Below are 22,987 nucleotides of genomic sequence, written 5' to 3'. Positions count from 1 at the left end.
TTTGTTCCTATAATGCAATAGAGGGAATGCCACATCATAAGAAAGGGAGTTCATATTGTCAGAGAGAGGTAATTGTAACCATGTAAAATTGAAGGATGGTAATGGAATTCACACACTCACATAGAAAATATCCTTGAATGATTAAATGATGCATTTTTTATGTTAAGAGTGTGTTTACTTACTTTAACTACATCGCTTAAATTAATGGTTCTGTTGTCTTCAGCAATGAAAGTTAGAATATGATTAATTTGAAATGAATATATTGTTTTCTTGTGACTATAGTTCCACAAGTTAACCATGCATCAAGGGTGATGCACTTTCTAAGGGGAGGGGGATGTAACAACCCTTCCTTTCTTAAGCCAAATAAATTGGTGTATTTGTTGCCACTTGGATCCTTGTCAAAAATTTTATCTTTCTTAAGATTTATTGAAAGAAAATTATTCGGGAATAACATAATTTTTATAAGTTGATTATTAGGCTGTTAGCTACATAGGGGGATGATGGTTACAAGTTGGTTTTTCAATTCTAACTATTATATATTAATTGTTAAGAAACAACTCTGGGATTCATGAAAAGAAGTTCAATCATGACCCTTTCACCATAAGTATGGGCAGATATATAGGGGGGGGGAGAGGGGCAGGGGCAAGGGGGAAGGTTACTCAAGATGTGCAAGGTTTGGGAAAACTAGATTAGAGACAACAATGATCAAAACAAGTTCCTTTCTAAAGTTTCTAGTCTATTCTAAATGCTCAACATAACTTGTGTTTTTCAAAAAAAATATTGGTGATACATGGATTAGAATCAGCCAGATGTAGTTATGAATGTGTTTAAGTATTTAAATCTATTACATTGTTTGTTCCTTAAATTTTCTATTGTTAATGAATACATGAAATTAGAATAAATTGATGGAATAGAAGAAGCTCCCTTAGCTGATGTTTTATTGGGGAAATGAGTGGTTAAAAAGGGTTAAGAAGCTTCCATTGCAGAGAACTCCTTAGGACATACCAATTCTTCTTAATGATGCTTGGTGTATTTATGTTTTGTCATGACCTGTAGAAACCATTGTCACTCTTTACTTGAGTTTTCAATTATATTTCAATAGAAGTCTTGGTTGCAGCCTATGAGATGTTATGAGCTAGGGTCAAGTATTCCTAGGTTCCAAATGTCATTTTTTCTATCCAAAGAATTTGATTTTTGTTACCTATTGAATGTTTATGTTACTATTAGGACATAACTAAGTAGGTAGAACCTTGAACGCTTATCTATGTAAACTATCATCCTTAGAGGGATTAGGATTGCTATCAATAGCCTTACTTGGAACCGAGTATCCAAAAATATATACAACTATTTATTACATAAGGGAACAACACATTACACTCTAAAATTATAAATTATCATAGAACTCTTGGCTGTCAAAAAAGTTTTACCTGTATTCAAAACTTTGATATTAAGCCCAGCATACATCAACGACAAATTGGAAATGTTTGTATAAATGTGTAAAGGATTGAATAGCGACGTTGGTCAAACAACTATATTTGGATTTCTATAAATTACTTCTATTGAGTCTCTAAAAAATATGTTGGGACAACTAGGTATATCAATAAAATGTTCTTAGATAGTCTTTAATATGAGAGTTATTAAGAAAAATAGAAATTTGAATGGTCTAGTATTGAACAAAAAATTGCTTTCAAATTAATCGTTGTTGTTCATGAAAAAGTGTGCGATTTAGTGGATATTTTACTTCTTATGAGTTCAGTTGGAATGGTTGTAGTTTGTACTGAAATAAATTTCTTGTGGATGTAGACCATTATCAACTTTATTTCAAATTACAATATTAAATGTTTGTTTTAACTCTCCTATAAGAGAGGAATTATGTTATAGTAAAAGGATAAAGATCATCTTGAGAAGGTTGTGAATTTGTGAGGGAATTATATTTTGATTAAATACTTACCAATATCAATGTTACATTTATACTTTAAGTTGTATAAGAAATGAATTGACTTCGAGTTAATGTAGAATCTATCACATTGTTTAATGAATGGTCACACTTACCTAAGGATAATGGGTGTCTCAAACTAGAGAAGAATAGAAAGGTGTGCTTGAAATGTAAATTAAATTTCTTTTAAATATCCTACTACATCATCTACATCTTCCATAGATAGGAGTATTTTGTGGACAAAAAAGTACATGCATTTTTTCTTGTTATTAATCTTGACTTTAGTATCTCACATTGACCAACAAGTGTATGTTCTAAATCACATACGGATAAGAATTTCAGGGAATGCAATAAGGTGTGTCCTAAGTGTTGGAAAAACTACTGTATAGTGAAGTATATGAAGTCAATCCTATTTTTAAATGGATATCAATTTTATTCACATAGAAGCAATATGTATTATGGTTGTTACTATCTCCTTATGAATAATGAGACTCCTTGAGAACATGGAAATAGTTGATTGTTTTGTGCTTAATAGGCCACATTCTTTTGTTTCTTACATTGTATGAGTAGGTTTTCATGTTGATATCAAAAGGATGCTAGATGTAAAGGAGTTCTATTTAAATGATATGATTGATTGATGTAATGAGTTAATGGTTATTAAGGTTCTTATCCATTGTACGCTAATGGATATGCATACAGAATATCATGAAACTCCTCATATGAATAAGTCATGTATATTTTAAAGTACTTGAACATGAAGAGAGGATGATAATCAAGGAATTTAGATATTCATGTTATATTTTCAAACTATTTTTTCTAACACTTGTGCAATAACACTTATTGTCACACATTCCATTGCTCTTCTCCTAGTTTTGCTTGTTTAGGATTTCCTCGATGCTGAGATGGGTATCTTTCATGTCAGGAAAGATTATGGGGAAGCTTTATAGCTTTGTGGTAGGGTGGTAAAGCAATCCTACAATATTCTTACCCTTGTGTTCCTAGACAGGTTGTTGAGCTTCTGTCAACATGGTCAACATGTTTGGTACCTCTCGGTAATCTGATAACCAAATTATGGTTTCCATTAGATTTGAGCATATATGTATATGTATCATTTTTGTTGAAGTTAATGATATTTAATCAACTAATGTTGACTGGTCAATATTCAAAAGTCTTTGACTCTCATTGAATTTTCCGCATCTTATGGAGATTGTTGATGTGGCAATGGTTTTGCAGGGGCAATCTTTACACCATGGAAGTTTTTGATGATAGTTCTTCAAATATTTTTTCATATGATTTAAGTATGATGGAATTCAACATTACCATATCTACCCTTTTTTAATGATCTTCTAGTGGCTCTATAATTTTATGCTCACACTCTAATGAAAGAATTAATCTGTCTCTTGGAGGGTTTGATTGCTATAGATGGAAACTTTAGCATATTATGATCTTTGGTCATTCCTTCTCATGGCTTCACAAATGATCTCCACTTCTTGGTTTCAATCCTTTTTTAACACTTACCATTTTAAGTTTGATTAAATTCTTGTACTAAGGGGTATCCCCCCTAATTTTCTTTGAAAAAGAGGGAATGCCCTCTTCAAGTCCCAGGCTAGGCAACTGTGTGGAATCCAAACTTCAGTCCCAAGCTATATCAGAGTTTTCTTTCTCCCTTTCTTTTCCCCCAGTGCCTGCACTTGAATGGGGCTTGTAAAATTGTATATATTTGTGAAATTAATATAATGGACATTTACCTTTTATTGATAAAAAACCACACACAATGCTTAACTAAATAAATTTAAAATCTATTTTCATAAAGAAAATAAATTAAACATCTTAAATTAAGGTTTATTTATTTTAATTTTTTGAATCTTAAATTTTTTTAACTAAACTTTATTTATTTTAATTTTTTAAATTTAAGATGAGTATCAATGAATTAGAATAATGGTAGAATATTAAATTTTTATTGTTATACATAAATATATGTAACCTCTTTACAATATTAAATTTGATTTCTTATAGATAATAATTTAGTTAACAAATAAATATTTAAACATTTGTATATGAGAAAGATCTTAGGTACCTCAAATCTTGGAGTTCTCTTCCCAATGCCAAGACATAGGCTCAAGATAGATATTCTTTTAATCCTCCTCAGGGTGAAACAATATATTTCTTATTTTTGTTAGTCCTTGCCTAAGGGAACTAACGTTTTCAGTAAGGTAACAATTAAATTTTACAATAACAACTAATTAAATTCTAAAGTTTAAAAATCAATTTACTTTTTCATTAATTTTTAAACAAGAATTACTAATTTTTGATTGGCTAATAGCAATTTAGCCAGGGGTAATAATCATTTTTTGGCACAAAATTTAGAAAAAAAATCAATGTCTAGAATGTTCTACAATTTAAAAAAATCTAAAAATTTGTCACACATTCTATAACTTTCTAGTAATTGTTAAAATATCTCTACAACATTCTGGTCTAGAAAAATCTAGAACATATCTGAGACAACATGATCTAAGATCTAACAGCTATACTTGCCTCCCATGCCAATCTCTGTAGCATTGCTTACAAACATTTAGAAGCAATCAACAAACAACAAAATGATAATAAAAATATCAAACAATGTGTTATCTTTCATGTTCTTCTTCTTTTCCTTACATTTTTATCATCACAAAATCAGCCATGTGATGCATACTATGGAAAAAATGAAAATCTATGCAGAAATAGTATGCGTACCCTTCAAACCAAATAAAAATATGGGTGAAAACTCCATCATTTACGCCTTAAGAACATGCAACACAATCGGTAGTAACAAATCTAATAAAAATCGAATGCCTATAGCGCAAGAGCAACACGAAATAGAAGCAGATGAGGATCCCTTTCACCGTCGATGGGAGAGGAGTATATGTCCGCCTCTAGCCCTCTACCTGTTCTCTTCCCTGCTTTCAATTCTACTTTCTCTCTCACTGCCTATTACAACAGTTTCCCACAATTATTGATTTCTCACAATATCTGAGAGCCGAAAAATGGTGATTGTTAGGGTGCTCTACAACTATGGCAATAGGCAAGTTAGATATCTTTAATGCAACATGTTTTGGGGAACTTACAAAATGAACAAAATGTGATTCACACAATTTCTGTAGGCCTCCACCATGACTGATGTGCCTATTTCAATTCAAATAATAAAAAATGTTTCATTTAAAATATTTATAAAAATTAGTAAAATTATATATATATATATATATATCACCCTCAGAGTCAGTTTTACAAGATCGAGGAAAAGAATAAAAGAAAGAATGCGTTGAAGACCCCCATCACAAATTTATTTTTTACTTAAAGGAATCTATTTTTATTTTTCCAATGATTTGGAAATTTTCTTTTATAAATTTTTAAGAAACATTCTTTTATAAATTTTAAGAAACTTTCTTTTATATATCTTTAGGCCCATTTTCGATAAATCTAGATTTAATTAAAAATTGAGTGAAAAATTAAGTAAAAAATTCCTTATTGTATTTGTCGTAGTAATATTGCATTCAGTTTTTCATAATTAGTTTAATAAATTTATTAATTTTTTATATTATAAAATTTATTTATCTTAAATTCTATTGGCTATAACAGTTTTGTGTTATAAGAGTCCTTTTCTCAAAATTCTTCCATATTCATTTTTTTAAGCTAAATTTTTGCTAACAAATATTAATATTAATATATTTTAAAGATAAAACTACAAAATATAATTGTATTAAAAAAAACTATATAGTTATATAAATTAATCTATTAATAATATATCACAAATATATATATATATATATATATATATATATATATATATATATATATATATATATATATATATATATATATATATAGATAATATACTATTTGAGTTTTTAACTATATATATACTATAAATTATTATTATTTAAATTATATAAAATATATTTCTATATAATCTATATAGAATATAATAATTTAATTTAATATTTTGTAATACAATCTTATTATTAATATTTTAAAATATGTTACAGATATTTTAAAAAAATTCAAATGTCATGTAATCTTCAAAAATTATTTTATGTCATAACCATTATAAAAAGTATTCTTATTTAAGATTCTAATTTAAGTTAATTTAATATTTCACCCAACATTATTGTATTGGCCAAAAAAAATTCACTTTCTTCTATTAGTAATTAATTTTCACTAATTACGAATAACTAATTTTTGGATCTTATAACTTATTACATACATACATACATGTGTGTGTGTGTGTGTGTGTGTGTGTGTGTGTGTGTATGTATATGTATACATATACATATACATATATACACACACATACATATATGTATGTATATATATACATACATATATGTATGTATGTACATATATACATATATGTATGTATATGTATACGTATATATATATATATATATATATATATATATATATATATATATATATATATATATATATATATCTATATATATATATATATATATATATATATATATACATACATATATACATACATATAAGATTAAAACTAATCTCTTACCATCTTTAAATTCTATTACTTAGAACAATATTAATATAGATAAATGAAAAATAATAATTGTAACTAATGCTAAAACATTTTTAAAATTTTGTTTCAATTAACTAATCTATTTTGTTTTCAAAAGATAGGCTATTATAATAATTTTTTTAAATTTTCAATTAAAATTACTATTATTATTTGTCTTAATTAATTTATTTTTGTTGGCCAAGATTAATTATTATTATTTGTCTTGAATAATTATTTGTTATTATTAATTAAGCTTTAGTAGATTAAAACCCAAGATCTCACAAGTAGGAGGCTACCGTTGTGTTGTAGGCTCTTGCCTAATATTTATACTAAAATTTATCATCAAATATAGATATTTTAAAAATAAAATCAAGTATATTTAAATTTAAAGAAATGATAAAAAATGTAACCATATTAATGAAACAAGTAAAAATAATGTGTGCAAAAGAAAGTTGAGAAACTATTATAAAATTATGTATTTCAAATGTTAATGGTCTAATAGAATATTAATTAAGTTCTTTTTTACTACAATTTATATTTTTTTAAGGAACTTAAGTTATTTATTATTATATTTTTTTAAGGAATTTAAATTATTTATTATAGTTTTATTTTTATGGATCTTAATATAACTAGGCTTGCTCAAGTTGGTGAACATTTGAAACACAAACACATTGCTAATATGAGCATACATAAGAATGTTGATATCATGTCATAGAGGTCTCTTTTGGCACTCTAAGGATACTACCAATTACAAAGCAGGTCAAGTATGTGTATTTATGTAGTTGAACACATTTTCCAGATGTCATAGATGATGCATTAACAAAACATGGAAGTCATCCACTCTATCTATGGATGTGCATATTGACTTTTGTTTATCTTTACATTAGCAAAATTTGTTATTATTATATTATGATATATTGTATTGTATTTAATTTAAATGAATATTTACCAAGGCCTTCTAACTTTGTGGACTAATAGGTTGATAAAGCCTACAATGAAAAACCAACACTCCTCCAATTCAGAAATTTGTCTTCTAGGATTTACTTGTCTCTCAAACTCTTATGTTTTGTCATGCTTAAGAGGCAGGGACTCTAGCTCTTTCAGAGCTCTTGTTCTACAAAAAATGATACATTGCACATCATTTTGATACACGTAGTAATTTAAAATTGTTAAAAAAAACTTCTTCTAGCTATGGCAGCAATAAAGATATTTTACTGTCTCTTGCTACAAGAGTTTTGGAACTTAATTAAATATTAACAATCTTAATCAACAGATCTGAAACACATTCTAGTGCTTATGGGTAATTGGGACATTATAGTATTACTAGATGCATGAATATTTTTGAAGATTTTAATCAGTTCCAAATAATAATCGAAGATTTTAAACAGACTTAGAGATTGTTTACTGACATTGGAGTTGGATCCTCTCAATTGTATCCGACATTGCAACTCCAACATCATTTTTGACGGAGAGATATGTTGGCATTATTAGTTTGAAATTTCAAATTGCTAGAGATTTTATGTGTGAACGTCAAAAGACAAAAGAGAAGAATGTATCAATTAGTCAATTTTTAGAATTTTTTTAGAATACATGTTTTTAGCAATAGTTCTGGGTGAAGGAAGTTGTTCCTCAGGAAATATTTGAACTTTGGACACAAAACAATGATTACTTCGGGTACTTTGTAGCGAGCTTCAAAAGCTCTTAGCATTGTGTTGGATGCACCTCCAAAATGTTGCTGGCAAATTTGTAATCAACATGTATTAATCCACAATTCTTGTAATTTTTTTTAATGTAAACTACAAATTTAATTGAAAGGGAAAAATTACATGTCTCTAGTTTGTGATTTGGTTTACACTTCTGCATTTGTATTGCCAGAAATTGGCATTGGGAAAATTTGAGCAGTAGTCTGCAAAGTTGTTTTCTTTTGGTATCATAACATTGTAGTTTGTGATTTTAAGGATTGTATACCTTACATTTAATATGGAAGCTTTATTTTGAACAGCTATAGACATTTAACTTGGTATTGGAACAATTTTACTCTAATTTCTAGTGAGTTTGAGAATTTTTCTTTTGGTGCAATAAAATTTCTTGCGTAAGAAATACATGGCTAGAGAAAAATAAAAAATTTGGCAACAACTGTTAGTTTATAAAAGAAGAAAATGATGATGTTTGGGTAAAGAAGATGGAGACCATCACAGTTATAAATGATTTGTGAAAGGTTGTAGTGATTGATAAAAATTATAGCACAACACAACAAAGAAACCAAACAAGAGAGAAAGCCATAGAGAGAAGAAACTATGGAGAAACCCATAAAATGGGCTCTATTGACCATAGGTCTAGCTTATTCAATTTTTAAGCAAATGCATATTAAATGTTGTAGCAAATATTTGGCAATACAAATAATGCTAGACGGTGAGGCTGGTGTGTTGGCCAGTGCTTGGATGGATGTAAATGGAAAATGAGTGGTTTGTACTGACCATTGACCACTAAACATTCTAGAAACAACTGGCTGTATGGGCGATAATTAATTTATTCTAACATCCCTCCATAAATTAATCATCATATTTTTTATTTTTTAGAAATCCCTCCATAATCTAGAGATGATGGATCCTAGCCTTAAGCCTTGTTAGGTACCCGTTTACAATCAATTATCAAATGCTTTCACTGATCTTGTTTCACCCATTATGATCACTCTAGGTTTTGTATGGATTACCCATAACTGATGCAATATCAAAGTGGTTTTAAGTTCACCAAAGACTTCTCAAACATCACACAAGTGGTTTTAAGATCACCACAAACTTCAAGCACTCAAGTGGTTTTGGATTACCACAAACCAAGCACTCACTAGTTCTAATGACCACGAATCATCACTACGGGGAAACTATCATCACTCTAGGCCTTTGTCTTTTGTACCTGCATCAAGCTAATTATTGAGTCCATATAAAAAGAAATCCATCTACTGAGATACATGGGTGCCCAACCACTATACTTTCTAGTTTAATAAAAATTCTTTTCTAATACATGGTTCATCAATATGTTAACCAAACTTTAGGGTGTAAAATACAACCAATAATGCACCCCTTAAATTATTATAGCCCATTAACAAACAATTCTCATTAAATCTCCATAACTTGATTAGGGGATATCAATGCAACAAACTTCTATTACATTGACTACTATCAACAACATCGTAGCGTTCACAATTGATTAAACATTTTCTCACGTTTGATCCTAGCATTTTTATCCAATCGGCACACATGCAAACCTTTACATCATCATAGACCTTAGAATGCCTTTGAATCATGACAACCAACTCACCACTAATCCAACCTACTTTCACTTACTGCAACCACAACTAACTTCAATAACTATTTTGTAACATCAAACACACATACTTAAAACACAAAGACATAATGAACATTTCCATGACCAATATCTTCCATGCCATGTGTATGCATTCCCTAGCACTCTCGCTTGCACAGAGATGCTCCACATGCTTTTTCTCTAGAAAAAACAACGTCACACAACACTAACTTAAACGCACTTCAACTTTAGCTTCCTTCTTTTCATGGCTTCTTTAATTCTCATAGCAATCTCTTGATTTGTTCTTCTCTTTATTCTTGCAGAAGATAACTTCAAATGTCATTGCCTATTGGGCTATGATGCCACAACCTTAATGACAAAATACTCAATGGCTGAAATTTTTCATTTGCCAAAAAAAACTTCAAGATCATCAACCTCTCCATGATCTCCAAGATCATATCCCATTAGCTCTGATACCATGATAAAAATTACAAAACAACACAACAAAGAAACCAAACAAGAGAGAAAGCCATAGAGAGAAAAAACCATGGAGAAACCCATAAAATGGGTTCTGTTGACAACAGGTCCAACTTATTCTATTTATAAGAAAATTCATATTAAATGTTGTAGCAAAGAGTTGGCAATACAAATAATGCTGGATGATGAGGCTGGTGTGTTGGTCGATGCTTGGATGGCTGCAAATGGAAAATGAGTAGTTTTTACTGACCATCGACCACTAAACATTCTAGAAACAAGTGGTTGTATGGCCAATAATTAATTTATTCTAACAGTGATGGGGCAAAAGAAACTCAATTTTTAACTTAATAGATAAGTTAAAGACCCTTTTGAAGGAGGGAAGTAGAAGATATGTAAAATCATTGAGCTTGATAGGAGTAATTTAATCAATATTTCCCAAATTAGTAGCAACTTTGTCAAAGAAGTTTGGAAACTTCTTCAAAGAATCTACAATAGAACAATAAATTTATTTCAAATTTTTATACAAATCTCTTTAGTTTGATTAATTAGTTGAGAACAAATGGATATGCAAAGGAGATAGCTCCTTATAAGGAAACAGTCGTTAGAGCTCACATCTATTAAAATAGCTCCAAACAAGGCAAGAGCAACAAAGAATGGAACCATAGATATGATAAGAACAATGTTGTGAGTTGTCATTGCCGTAAACTTGGCATAGTTGATGTTAATAAAAAAATGATTTTATTTATCCAAAACAATACAACCTGGAGATTACTTAAGAGATATCAAGATTGTATCTACCCAATTGCTCTTGACATTACATCTCTTACAATCATTTTTGAAAACAAATTTATCGATAAGGTTAGTTTGAAATTTGAATTTGAGGGAGAAATTTTTTTTTAATAACAAGAGAAAAAAATGTTTCTATTAACTCAGTCAAATTTTGGAATGGTTTAAAACAACATTTCTGGACCAAGAAATTTGTACTGCAGTAGTTAATTGTGTAGAGAGCAATGATTATTCAAGACAATTTTTAGCTCCAAGTAAGCAACAGTCAAAAAATTTCTAAGAAGTTCCAAGTACTAAATAGTTATGAGTTCTAACAAGTTCCAAAGTACGTCTATGTTGGGTGCAGCTCCAGAATATTGCAAACAAATTTGTAATCAACATTGTAATCAGTAATTTTTAACTTTTGAATTTGCCGATCTTTAATTTGCAACAGTATCCTACAAAATTAATATAAAGAAAAGTATTATGTGTCTAATTTGTGGTTTGGTTTTCATTATATAATTTGTATCACCCATCATTGGAAAATCTGAGCAATAGTCTTGATAGTTGTTTTCTTTTGATATTGATAAACTTGAGGTAAAAAACAACACCAAAAATAAAGATAAAAGAGAGCAGCAAATAGACTAGAATAGAATGGAATAGGGAAGGGCAGAGATGCACAAAGTAAACTAAATCTTTATTCAATAAACACTATAAAAAAAAATTGTTACTTACATGAAACAAGAGGCTGGTATTTATAACCATTTTGTAGACCTCCAGAAAGTTCTAATAGGCTACTGTGGAGAGAGAGGAGAAATCAGGATAATTCAAGATGTTTCTAGACTGCATATTAAATGCCTAACTACCAAGAGATAAATAAACATTATTTATTCTAACACCCCCCTTGCCCCCATAATGTTTATTTGGAGAGAGTTGAAACATCTTTGAGTTGCAATAGATATCTAAATTTCATAAATTTTACAATAGACAATGCTTTTGTAAATATATCAGCAAATTGATCTTCTGTTCCACAAAATTGAAGCTCCACCTCTTGAGTTTCAACTAGATCTCAAAAAAAATGATGATGCACTTCTATATGCTTGGACCTTGCATAATATACTTGATTTTTTTGCTAGCTTGATAGCACTTTGATTATCACAAAATATTGTTGTTGAAGAGTCTTGTGGATGATGCAATTCTTCAAGTAACCTCCTAAGCCACAATGCTTCTGTAGATGATAGTGACACTATTGATTGCTTCTTGCTACTCCATGAGATTGATCCCGATCCAAGATGGAAGATATATTATGAAGTTGACTTTCTATCATCACTGTCACTTGCATAATCAAAATCTGTATATCCAACTAAAGTAGGCTCTCCTCCATATCTATATTCGATGCCAAGCTGGTAAGTATCCTTAATGTATCTTAACATTCTTTTAGCTGGTTTCCTACGTTCAATGTGTGGATCTTCCATGTACCTGGATACAATACCAACTGCATATGCAATATCTAGTCTAGTTATAGTAAGATACAAAAGATTTCCAACAAGTTGCCTATACAATTTTCCATCCACCTTCTTTTGAGTAGAGTTAGTACTCAACTTCAATCCTACTTCACATGGTGTATTAGATTTTTTACAATCACTCATATTAAATTTCTTTAGTACATCAAGAGTATATTTAGTTTGAGAAAGCATGATTCTTCATTCTTCTTGCCATACTTGTATGCCCAAAAAGTAGTGCATTAACCCTAAATCGGTTATTTCAAAAACTTGTTTGAGTTGATCTTTAGTTATCTCAATATCATGTGTGTGATCTCTTGTACTAAGCAATTCATCCACATACAATACAATGATAACAACTTTATCGTCACAATATTTTACATACACATCTAGATCAGAGTTACTTCTTTTAAATCCAACATCTAAAAAGTACTTATTTATTTTTGAGTACCATTCCCTTGGTACTTTCATAAGACCATAGAGCGATTTTCTTAATCTACACACCAATTTTTCTTCACCATATTTAATAAATCCTAGTGGTTGTTGCATGTAAATTTCTTCTTTTAAGTCACCATGTAAAAATGCACTTTTTACATCCATTTGAAAAATTTTCCAACCAAACTTTGCAGCAAAAGCAACTATTGTACAAATAGAAGTCATCTCAGCTACTGGAGCAAAGGTTTTAGTATAATCTATACCTTCTATTTGTGAGAAACCTTTAGCCACTATCCTTGCTTTGTATTTTTCAATAGCTCCATCTAATGTAAACTTTGTTCTATAGGTCCACTTACAACCAACCACATTTTTGCCTCTTGGAAGTGTTGTTAATTCTCACATTCCATTCTTTATCAAAGAGTTGTATTCTTCCTGCATAGTTGCTTCCCACTCATCTTTTCCCTTTGCTTCTTCATATGTGCTTGGAGTGTCAACCTGCATCACCTTAGTCATAAGAGCATAGTTAGCAAATATATTTCTAGGACCTTCTTGATAAATTTCTTGGATGCTTCTAAATTTCCTTGGATTTTCATTATCACTTTCACTTGATTCTTCAACTTGAGTCTCTTCCCATGTAGTAGTTTGCACACCTTGACTTTGACTATTGGTATAAGTAGATTTTTCTTCATCAATCAAAATTGGAAAGAAAGATAATGTTGGAGAGTTATCATTCTTAACATCTTCATCAAACCATACATTTTTTTTCAATATAGATTTCATTAGTTCTAGGATTGTATAATCTATATCCTTTTGATTCCTCGCTATATCCAACCATTATACACTTCTCACACTCTCTCTCAAGTTTGCTCCTTTCATCAAGAATGTGAGCATATGCTTTACAACCAAAAATTCTAAAATGAGATATTGTAGGCTTTCTTCCACTCCACGCCTCTTCAGGTTTTATCTTCAAAACTACCTTAGTAGGTGTTCTATTCAAGATATATATGGCAGTATGAACCGCTTCAGCCCAAAATTTAGCTTCTAGATTTGTAGAATGAAGCATACACCTAGCCATTTATATTATAGTTCTAATTTTCCTTTTAGTAACCCCATTTTTTTGGGGTGAATAAGAGACAGTTGATTCCTTCTTTATGCCATGTTCTTTACAAAAATCTAAAAAGGCCTTATTCATGTATTCACTCCCTCTATTAGTTCTTATTATCTTTAAACACTTCCCACTTTGTTTTTCAGTCAAAGATTTAAACTCAAACTTTTGAAACACTTCATCTTTCTTTTGTAGAAAATACACCCAAATTCTTCTACTATAATCATCTATAAAGGTGAGAGCACACCTTGATCCTCCAATTGAAGGTGTTTTAAAAGGACCCATTACATCACTATGAACTAGATGTAGAGGAGTTTTTGCTCTCCATGATTTACCTTGTGGGAAACTTTCCACATGTTATTTTCCCATTCCACACCCTTCACATACCTTGGGACTCAACGATATCTTTGGAAGCCCATGCACCATTTGCAATCTCTCCATAAGCTTGAGACTTTGAAAATTGATGTGCCCCAAACACTCATGCCATAACCTACTCATATCATCATATTGGGCAATAGCATACATATGTTTATCTCCACATTTAGAAGTAAATTCTTGAAACTTATATAATCCATTCTCCATTTTACCAATTGTAATAACTCTATAATTATCATTGACATCCTTGATTAAGCACTTATCATTGTAGAATTCTATTTTATGTCCTTGACTTGCAATTTGAGATACTAAAAGTAGATTTGTTTTTAATTCAGTGACTAACTTCACATTTTTGAACAAACCATTATCAACATTGACATTACCAGTCCCTTTAACTTCTAAAGCACTATTATCTCCTAAATATATTTTTTCTATAGTATTTTCACTTATTGATTCAAATTGACTCTCATTATAAGACGTGTTGTGTAGCACTAGAATCAATAACCCAATCATCTTTGAAAGTATTGTTTTCTTTAAGTGCAACACAAAATGCATTTCTTTTAGAATCACCCAATTTTGGAGAATTATTTACCTTTTCCTCTATATCTCTTTTCTTCTTGAAACATACATTTGCCTTATGACCCATCTTGCCACAATAATTACATTTCCATTTGCTTTTATTATGATATATGGATGAAGAACCTTTGTTTTCATACTTTAAATTTCTTTCTTTAAATTGATTATCTTGTGACTTCTTATAATATTGTTTTCCTTTCATTAAAAATGCTTGAGATTCACCATCAAATGATTCTTTTTCTTTAACTTGTCTTTTCTCTTGTTGAACCAACTTAGCACATAATTCTGCCAATTTAATACTTTTTAATTTATCTGCAGTGTCTAAACCCCTTATGAATGATTGATAAGATCCTGGAAGACTTTTTAATATAATTTGTACAAAATCTCTATCATCTATTTCTTTTCCAAGAGAAGCAAGCTCATTCTTCTTTTCCTTTAACTTACTTAAATGTGAGACTATCTCTTGTGAGCTTGATAATTTCATATTATATAACTCAGTAGTGAGAGATAAAATCCATACATCACCTAAATTTTGATATAGATCTTTCAAAATCTCCCATACTTTGACTCCAGTTCTCTCATTACAAACTTCCAAAAAAACCTCTTTTGAAAGTGTAAGCTTGATTAGTGTTGCTACCCTCTTGTCCCTTTTATCCCACTTATCTTGATCCTTTCCTGGATTTGTAGGCCTCTATTCACTACTAGTCACAATATCATAACAATTTTGAAGAGTTAGGGTGATTTCAACATGAGATACCCAATCATAATAATTTTTCCCATTTAATTTAACTATAGGCAAAGTCACATCGAGTGATTCCATAGTCAAATTCCTCTCCTTTTTGGATCAGAATGAAAGAAATTTCAAAAAGCTTTGATGACCAAATTGAAATTGAAAAGTTCTCACCAGATTATGAAAGAGTTCTTTCCCTTGCTGTAATTTTTTCCTTTGATGTAGTTTTCTTTTGTCCCAAAACAAATTGTTACTCACTCCTTGGTTACATTCTGCAAGTGTAAAGATTCATAGACAAAAAAAAACACATATATTCACACTCGAGAAACTAAGAGTGCTCTAATACCATGATAAACTTGAGGTAAAAAATAGAGCAAGAACAGCAGCAAAAACAAAGATAAAAGAGAGCAGCAAATAGACTAGAACAGAATGGAACAGGGCAAGGTAGAGATGCACAAAGTAAACTAAATCTTTATTCAATAAACACTATCAAAAAAAATTGTTACTTACATGAAGCAAGAGGCTGGTATTTATAACCATTTTGCAAACCTCCAGAAAGTTCTAATAGGCTACGGTGGAGAGAGAGGAGAGATCGAGATAATTCAAGATGTTTCTAGATTGCATATTAAATGCCTAACTACCAAGAGATAAAAAAACATTATTTATTCTAATAGATATAACAGTACTGCAGCTTCAGGTTTTAGGGATTTTGAATCTTGCATTTGGTATGAGAGCTCTATTTGAAGTAATTATAGATTTCTAACTAATAGTAGTCTTTGCTTTTGTTTTTATGACATGCATAAGAATGGCGATCTCATTGAATAGTTAGAACTTTCAACCTACCAAAATCATTCTCAGGATTTATTGAAGAGGCACAACACAACATTTTATATTGCACTCGTTTGAAAAAAAAGCTTATTGTTAAAAAATTTGTCACTCACCGGAGAAATTTTCTTGTAACCCTCTTTTGCCTCATATTATTGAAGAAGGCTAGTGTCTACACCTTATAGCTTTAATAAATTATTAGTATATATATTTATGGAATATAATTCTAGACTTATTTTTTGAATGGAAGGTTCCTTCTAAACAGATTTGCAAGCTACCTACCAGTAAAGACTACTACATAACTCTGGACTTTTAAATAAGCTTAAATCAAATTTTGAGCAAAATAATTTTTAATGTTACTGGTTAGAGACATCATTACTGAAGATTGCCTTGCGCCCTCCTTTGACCCTCGAAACGAGACAAAGGAGAATGAGCGATGTACATTTTGGAGACGAAATAACCGACATCGATGCCATGGGGTAAAAATAGGGTTTGTATAGACAGTTGTATGGTAATACCTTAAACATTAGAAACCCTGATCGATAAACTAGAAAAGGAAAATTTTCAGAAAAATAAAATCTTTCGAGTCCATTCCGTATAATCTCTAAACTCCACTACATTATTCGCAGACAATAAAATCTCTCAAATTCACTAAATTAAATCTCAATTAAATCTCTTTGCTTTACAGCAAAGCAGTTTGCAGAAAATTAATTCCATCAACTCCACTAAATAAAAACACTGTTTACGGAAACTAAAATCCATCACCTTTACTGAATAAAATCTTTAAACTCCACTGAAAAGCAGATTTGCCGAAAACAAAATCCCACAGTTTACTCAATTAAACACCTCAACAGTTCAACTCTATTGTAAGGCAGATTTGTGGAAAATATTCTATAAACTTTACTAAATAAAATTGAAAAATAAACTTTGCGAAATAAAAGCTTTCAACTCGGAAAATAAAAACGCTCAACTTCATTAAATGAAATTCAACGCAAATTTGCAAAAAACAAAATCCTTCAACTTTACTAAATAAAATCTCTGCACTGAAAAGTATATTACCGCGAATAAAATCCCTCTACCAAAACGCAGATCTAAATTTCAGTAAATAAAATTCCTCTACTCAAAAGTAAATTTGCAAAAAACTAAACTACCTCAACTTCACTGAAAAGCAGATTTGCCGCCAGCGAGTTGTTCCTCCTTGAACTGTTAACCTTTCGTCAAACCGCTACCGCCGATACAGATCCTTCAATATTCAACCTTTCGTCAAACCGCTACCGCCGATACAGATCCTTCAATATTCATAAGCTGACGCGACTGTAGAGCACAACTTAAGGCACATATACACAGTAGCCACGCGCGCTATTTTCTTTGTGAAAAGAACTGCTCTCGCTTTGGGAACGGCTTAAATTAAACTCACGAAAAAAATGTCAACTTAAACTATTTAATACTTTTGGTCTGGGAATTAAGCTTAGTGTGTGATGTTTAAGCCTTTCGAATAGCACCCAATGAGGCATTGCAAAAAAAGAGCGGAAATTTTTTTTAGTGTCTTATAATGATATTTGGAGTAAGTTATTTAATTAGGTACATTAATAAAGATTAAAATGTCAGTTATAAGAAGAAATTTGAATTAGTTGTAATGATAATATTTTATCTGATTTATTTAATATTTGATTAATATTTTAATATTTTAGAATGATTAAAAAATTATAAAAAATAGAAAAATATTTATAGCTAAAAATAATTTCTAATGTATGATGTAAATGTAATGTTATTATTATAATTAACTTATAATGTTACATTTTATTAAAATACAAATATCATTAAAAATTCAACATTAAGATTAATGGTGTAGTAATTTTTATTCATGAAAACCAATTTCTTGAGATGTTTTATTAAACAAACAAGTATCTAATTTTGAAAAATTATTAGATATTTTTATATGTTCATAAGTTTGAATATCTTTTATATGTTCATAAAAAATCCAAAATATATGAGCAATTAAGTTAAAGTAAACTAATTTTAAAGACTTTAAAAACTAAAAATCTCACATATAAACATTAGAAAAGTCAAAACTTAAAATCAAAAATAAAAATATTTACATGTAATTTGGTTAAAATTGAAAAGATTAATCACTAGTTAAGCAGAAGTGGCTACTGTAACATGGATGGTTGTGTACTTTGTTGAAATCCCTCTATGGATAGTTTGTATCATGCGAGTATCAATTTGTATGGTGGAACAAGAGAGGGTACAAAGGTGAAGACTTTATAGTTATAATGCTCGAAATGCATGGTGTAGGGAATTTGTGTTCATATGATGGTAAGATATGGGATGATTGTACGGTGAGAGGGGCATGTGGGCATACAGTGGTGGCAAGTAGGTGTAGCGTACAATGGTACTGAAGGTTTGGCACAACGTATGGTGACTTGTTGTACATAAGATTAATAGAGTCGTACAAAGTGTGGATAGAGATGTTTTAAGGATTGTCCAAAATAATGTGAATTAAAAATATTTATCAATCTCAGAAATACATAGAAAATATGCCACAATGCACAAAATGTATGTTGAACACAATGAGTTGTACTTGTCCCAAAAATAGATATATTTGCAGATAAAGATGATGGTCTAGATGTACCAAATCCAAAGAAAGGTAGTATTAAGTATGAAATAGGGTGAGGGTTCAATCACAAGGAAACTGCAAGAGCCAAGTAGGGAAGATCTTGAACTTTCGAAATGGTGAGACGAGGAGAACTCCAATGGAATTCACAATACAAATAAAATAATCTAAATCGTGTGCCTACAACAACCTACAAAGTAGCCTTATAAAGGGCTTCAAGAAGCTTCTTGGAGGATGAAAAAAGGAGATGATTGGCTAAGACACTACAAGAAATAAATAAAAAAGTGGTTTTGTGAGATAATGTCATGTCCCTATGAAAACCATAAATATAATAATCTATATTAAGAAATAATACTTAATATAGAATAATGAAACTAGATAAATAAAAGATAAATAATATTTTAATATGTAGATTCTAATATTAATGATATAAAAAAAAAAGCCTGTACACATTTTGATCACAAATTAGATCAAACCAACCGTCTAGACAATGGAGCAAGCAAAAGTCAATAACCACTTGATCAAAAATTGGTTGAAGGCCTCTTATGAAGAACCAATATATCTAATTGATATACTTAGAGAAGTGTCACAATATATGAAAAAAAATAATGATATATTAGTTATAATAGAAATCGTGCAATTTCCCTAAAAGACCCAATATGACAAATGCTCCATGTAAAAACATCAAATGAGGAAAAATGTATGCATAACAATGATTATATAATCATCATAATTATGAAGCATCACTAATTAAGATATAAGATGATTAGATTGTCACTACTAATTTAGGTCAACAATCATACACTAATGTTTGAAGGAGGTGCAACCTTTCAAAAGAACACAATATATAAGAACATAAGCAAATAATATCAACGAGGGAAGAAAGTAATATGTGGTTGCATATATATATATATATATATATATATATATATATATATATATATATATATATATATATATATATATATATATATATATATATATATATATATATATATATAAGCTCTCTCTTATACTAAAATGAATATGATGAAGATATTAAAGAAGAAATGTTGAAGTTAGCAACACAGATCTATGATGGGATTGATCAAGCCATGGACTAGGAAAAGAAAGGGAATGCATTAGTGTAAAAGAGTCTGAAGGTGGCCATGTATATGTCAGGAGGAGAGGCACATAAGGGAAATGTAATTAATAAAGATTTTAGTTAGACAAAATACAGGAAGTAACCAATGCTATAATAAGAAAGAGCCAGAAGGTGTTGCGAAAATTAGAAGGTAAAGTACTGAGGAGGAACATACAAATAAATATGCATGAAACTTTCTTATAGATGCAATCAAAGTCAAGGAATGTGTAACTCCAATATGGTAGACATAAGCAAAGAAATATATATCTCTATGGACAAAAAATAAAAATATAATATGTAATTTATTCTACAAGTCAAAATATCAATGAGAAGGTCAAAGTTATGGTTAGTAATGGACATAAGTGTGTAACTATTAAAGGAAGAAAAAAGAAGCATGAAATCTAATAATCTAGAGAACCAATTAGAGTGTCAATAGATTTGGGATCAAATCATGTGTACCAAGCAAAACACAAGGTTATTAGGAAGGTATGATGTAATACACTTGTTTATGTATGTCAATTATTTAATGAATTATGTTTATGGATAATCTATACCTATACATATATAGGGTATGTGCACTAAGTTGTGGTGCCAAAAACATGACACATAAAGTTTTACTTTTAATTTTCCAAAGCAGTGTGTATGTGCTTTGAAAAAGTAAAAAAAATTATAAATGGGCTACAAACCTACGACCCATTTTATTCTATTTGGGTTTTGCATTTCTCCTCAATAGCGTGCCTAGATTGAAAAAATTGAAGAATTTTGTCAATCGCCTCCTCAAAATGTCTCCTCGACGCCAAAGATCAAGATCAGGATCACATAGTATGTTTTCTACTCTTTCTTTTGCATTGTTTTATATGTTTTTGCATTGTTTTGTAAGTTTTTACATTGTTTTGTAACTTTTTTCAATTTTTCTTTAAATTTGTTTATTTATTTAGATTGCAATTGGTTTCTTATAAGGAAATGTGAATAATGAACCACTAAATCCCTAGCCAAATCAAAAAAATCAAGACAAAAACCCTCCACAAGATGAAAATCAAAACTCTCCACAACAAGAGCAAGAAATTCTACAACCTACACTGATTGGAAGGCCTCCTCTTGGCACCCAAGACAACATAATGAATGAAATAGAAAGAGAGAAAAATGAATTAGAAGCAATCATTGGTAGATTGAAAGCTTGTGGACAAACCAATCTAATGAGAGCACAATTGGCATCCTCCCTCGAGTCTATTATGACATGTGTAGCTTCTGTTAGTGGTCAGTTGGATATTTGGTGTATTAAGAGGGGTGAACAAAGAAGATATTATTCAAACAAATTATCATATCAAGATGTAAAAAAAAAGGAAATAGAAAAAGGTACCATTTGTGCATTGTTTAAAAAGTTTGGAGAACAAGATACTGTTAAACATACAACTAAAAGGTTCCCCATCCATTGGTCCATACATGATGGTATTAGAAATAAATTTTGGGATAGATGGTGGATGGTCTTTGATGCCCCTCCCTGCAATAATCATGAGGTTCCAATGTATTTCTTAAAGAAATTGTATTGTGAATTTGTCCTTGGGAAGATCCACAATTATTTTAATATATTAGAATCTCAGGGTAGAGGTAGGGGGTCATCATTTGAGAGGTCGAGGGCACGTCGTGACCCTAATGTAGTTAGTGCACGTATTGTCAAGCCATAGGATTAGCATGTGATTATTCCTTCAGTTGTGAAAGAACATGTAGGGACCAATAGTCTAGGGACTATCAATGCTTTGACGCAGACACCCATTTATTGCACTAGTCCATTAGTTGAGGAGGAGCCTTCTGTGCATCGCGGTCACATGTGCACATCATGTGGATCCTTATGCACATTTTGGTAGTCATGTTGGAGATAGTATGGATGATGGGCTAGTCACTAATGAGTTCCTGAGTGACACATTTGGCATTGACACATAGGTAAATTACAATTATAATAAACTAATTTGATCACATTTCTTATGTATAGTGAATGACTAATTAATTAGCATGTATAGACATTGTTCAAAATTCAAGGTAAGAGTGTTGTTGGCCCTAGCATAGATTCTCTGGCCCCATTTTTTGTCCCGTCGATGAGTCGAGAGTTATGTATCAAATTAATCATTTAAATTAATACATATATTTATTAAGTAATCATATGAAGGATTGATTAAAAAAATTATGCATGTGCATCAGTTTTCTACTGGCATGATATGAGCTTCGTAGAGGTACATTTGTTTACTGTTAATTTAATTCATTTGATTATATTTGTTTCATGTTTCATGTTACATGTAAATTGTATTATATAACATGCAACTATTGACTTCTAAGACTCCTCATCTTCGCCAATCCATCGATTGTGGAGTTGCTACAGCGATGGCTAGTTCAGAGCCATTAACCGAGGTATGAAAGAATTTTCTTGGTTTTAGTTGTTGTTTATAATAGTTAGTATCAAAATTTCTAATATTATTTATAATTGATTGAATATTTTTAGGACCTTATTACACCCGATCTTCCACGAGCCTTTGAGGTGGATGTACAAAGAGACTATTTGGTGGTGATAAGAAAATAATTAATTTTGTGTGTACATATATTTGATTTCAATGTATATTAATTATTGGTTCATATCTACTTTGTTTTTATTATTTTGAGTTAGAGAAGAGCCTAAA

Source organism: Cupressus sempervirens, chromosome 10, assembly GCF_028749045.1.
Source record: "Cupressus sempervirens isolate cs-2001-9-10 chromosome 10, ASM2874904v1, whole genome shotgun sequence".
Taxonomy (NCBI): Eukaryota; Viridiplantae; Streptophyta; class Pinopsida; order Cupressales; family Cupressaceae; genus Cupressus; species Cupressus sempervirens.
This window is presented reverse-complemented; position numbering follows the sequence as displayed.